Source organism: Lycium ferocissimum, chromosome 8 (assembly GCF_029784015.1).
Source record: "Lycium ferocissimum isolate CSIRO_LF1 chromosome 8, AGI_CSIRO_Lferr_CH_V1, whole genome shotgun sequence".
Lineage (NCBI taxonomy): Eukaryota > Viridiplantae > Streptophyta > Magnoliopsida > Solanales > Solanaceae > Lycium > Lycium ferocissimum.
In genome coordinates this window covers 20801226-20805366 of record NC_081349.1, presented here as the reverse complement: position 1 = coordinate 20805366, position 4141 = coordinate 20801226, and positions in this window count along the sequence as shown.

Sequence of the window (4141 nt, the reverse complement as noted above, 5' to 3'; positions counted from 1 at the left end):
AAGCTTTAAATAGGGGTGGGCTTTCGGTATTCGGTTCAGTATTTTTAAATTTCAGGCTCGATAATTCAATAATCGGTAATTGAACGTAGATATCATATACCAAAAAAGTTCAATTCGGTAATCGGTAAATTAAAATTCGATTCGGTATGATATTCAATAATACCATATTGAAGTTGGACAACATAACTTGTAAACACAAATCTTTCCGTCAATGTATAATCTTTAAAAAATTAGTCAAATTCTTCAACTAATCAAACGCTGAACGTGTCGCATATAAGTCAAAACTCGGATAGTACACAAAATTTGTTCAGATGCATAGTCCATAAGACTAGCATTTGACAGAAAAACTTGTTTAGCTAGTCGTTGCCTCTCTGAGTCTTTGCTGACTAATATTGTCTCTTGATAATGATATTAGATGGGCCTGTTAGTGTCATATTATTAGGATTTAGGGGTGAGTCTTTAAATAATTCGGTAGTCGGGAAATACCGAATATCAAATGGTATTAATATCTAGTATCGAATTTGAATCCGAATTCCATAATTCTGAAATTTTACTCCGCATACCATACCGAAATTCTAGATTCGGTTCGATAATTCAGGTTTCAATTATTTATGGCCAGCCCCAGCTCTAAAAGTTTTGACATGCTAATAAGTTAATCATCTAATTGATTGATCCATCCAGCTGATCATGAAATTGATCTATAGAGATTTATGTTATTGTTAACCACTTAGAGATTGTTCTGGAAAGCTTTTGTAAGTTAGATCAGATCAATTACAAGTACTTTTTGATTTATTTACACGATTGGCAAACATTTAAAGTAGTGTTTATAAGTTAAAATTAGTGCCAAAGAAAAAAAAAAGTCAAAATTATTCAAAAGTTATAAGTATGTCATTCCGATTTATAACTTTTTCGCTTATCAACACTTAGTATTTAAACAAAATTTAGTATTTAACAAAATTATTATTATACAGTTTCTGATATTTTTTGTAATCATTGAAATGCCCTTCTTGAATAAAATCCCTAACTCCCCTGTCATTCCAATTCTGTCGTATGTCCTTCTCTATAAATATGTTTTGTAATCTATTTTTAAATAACTTTAAGGGCATTTCAATCATTTTAGCAGAAGAAATGGTTTACTTCCAAACACATCATAAAATATGAGGACTAAAATATATTTCTGCTTATGTGTTTTTTATGCCAATATTTCTTAATCAATTAACATGATTTTATTAATTATTGTTGAAAATAAAATTGGTGGGATTACATCTAGGGGTGTTCATGGTTCGGTTTGGGTCGGTTATTGGTTAAAACCATAACCAAACCAATTTAGTCGGTTTTTAAATGTCTAAAACCATAACCAAACCAAGTAAAATAATAACCACCGGTTTGGTTATTGTCGGTTTGGTTCGGTTTGGTTCGATTTTTCAATTTATGACTAGCCGTGATAATTCAAATATTTCTCTCTACATTTTTCAAATTTCTTACAGTTCTTTTTTTCTCACTACCACAAGTGGCGAACTTTCGCATATTGGGGAAAGACATCCTGATGGCAATGTAAAATGAAAAGAGATAGTAGGATTTTTACTTTTTACCCTTATGCTTACGACTTATTAGAGTTGGGCTTGGACATATTCTTTTAAGACGTGGGCCTTAAAAATAAGTAGACCAAAATTAAATTAATAATTAAAAGGTATAAAATATCTTTAATTATTTATAAAAAGTTAATATTATACATATAAATAATTATAAATTTTATGTATATAATTATCGGTTTGGTTCGGTTATTTATTCGGTTATTTTTTACTATAACCATAACCAAACCAAATATTATCGATTTTTCAAATTTAAAACCAAACCAAACCAAACCAAACCAAATGTCGGTTTTTTTATTCGGTTTGGTTAAATTTTCGGTTTGATTTTGGTTTTAACCAAAACTGTGAACAGCCCTATTTACGTCTCGTGCCTTAGAGTTACCCCCTCTCCTCATGACAAGGAAAAATACCCCTCCCCCTTGTACTTACTTCGCATGCCTTTTAAATACTGGTCTATTTATTAAAAGAAAAAATTAGAAAAAAATTAGTAGTAAAATACTTTTAAAACATAAAATCTTGGTAATTAAGATGTGAAACTTGGGTCATATGGTACAACTTTTTGCTATTTTTTCATAAGGTATTTCTCTTGTAATTTCTCTCTCTATCGAACCCCACCCTTCTTAATTTACTAGTTAGATTTATATTTATAAAGGGAGTATAACTTTATGTGATTATTCAACACTAGGAGGAAAGCTAGCTGGTCTATACCTGCAACTTTTGAAGTGGCTTTAATTAGATCTCAACTTTTGAAGATGAGTCAAATCTCAACAATAGTTGAATAGGTTATCCAAAATCATCTCAATCATTCATTACTTTTTCTCACTGCTTGAATTGACATCCAATATTATTATTGAAAAGTAGATGAAGAAGAAAAATGCACAAGGACGACTACTAAAGCATGTTCACATCAGTGACCGAAAAAAAAAAAAAACCAAATTCACATATAACGTCGAAAAATTTCTTCATTTTTCTGTGAAAAAAGTTTAGATGTTGTCCCAGAATCAAATTAAAGTTTCAAAAAGAAACGAATATGGATTCAATTTCAAAAGTAGACGAGAACCGCCCATGACCATATAAGGCGCCAAAACTTCAAACGAATTAGTAGAATAATCTGAGACATACCACTAAAGGATGTGGTGGGATGAATGAAATTCTTATATACTTCAACCGGAGATCTTGGATTAATGTCCCGTGACTTAAATTTTTTACCATAATATGATTAAATAGAAAAGGAAAGAATAGTCCGAGGCATTTTGTAAATCAGTCTTGAATATTCTTATATTATAATTTACCCGATGTGGGACATTATTTTATAACTCAACATGAAAATTTACATGACATTTCTCTTGAATTTTTTTTTTCCGGTGCATAAAGTGATCAGGTCCCTTACACTCTACCTGAAGTATAAGTTAAATTCTCATGAAGTGGTCCAAGAAAATAAAAAAGATCCTTATCACTTTTCTGGCAACTTATATTTGCAAGTAGATAATAAGTGTATAGGTTCTCTAACAAGTGCTAAATAATGCTTGTTATTTGATACAGGCGGTTTCCTGTCCTTGTGAGTTTCAACTTTCAAGTACTTCGATTGGCTTAATATGTTAGCTTGTTAACTTCAATTTCTATTATTTTTACCTATATATTGTTTCTTCTTTCATGGATTACTATCCCTTTTTTAACAAAAAAAGATAAAGCCCTTTACATAGACTTCCCGATGGACAATCCAATCTACTTTTTAAATGATAATGAAACTGCATTAATATATTCTATTTCCTTTGACGCTAATAGTTTCTCACTTTACTCTTTTCAATCATGAACTTTATATCAATACAGGCACATACTTCTCTTATAAGCTTTTCTGTTTTTTTTTCTTTTTTTTCTTTTTTTCTTTTTGTTTTTCCAATTATATGAAACACGCGATTTTCAAAGTGTAATGTTCTTTTTCTAATAGTTTTCGATTATTCGAGTATATCCGCAAGTGACTAATTAATAAGACTACAACTTGTCTTTTACTTCGCTAAGTAGTCAACTATATAATCACAACGTTAATTACTTTCCTGCAAGGTATTGGAAACACACGTGGCATCACAAGGTGATAAATAATAGTATCATTAAAGGTTAATTAGCTCAAGAGGTAAGGATTGTCTATGCCATATTAAAAAGACCATCCCTCTTTAAATCACCGATGTGAGGCTATTCACAATATCTAAGCTTCAGCGCTTTTGAAAATAAAGCCAAATTAAATCCATTTTGGTAATGACAAAGACACATTTAATCCAAACTATTAACTGAGGGGAAAATTGGACAATTTCATACTGTTCATGAGCAAATATGACCCTTTTTCCTTTAAATATGATATAAAGGTTTATGCATAAAAATTTAGCGCTACATCCATAATTGGTTATATCCTACTCTAAGTTATTGAAGTTAGTTTGTCTACCATTTTAAAAAAGAATAGAAAAGAAAATTATAAAAAGACAATTAAAGTGGGGAAGAAATGCCTCTGCCCTTCTTGTATACATAAATGTGGATCATTAATTGAACAGAGATAT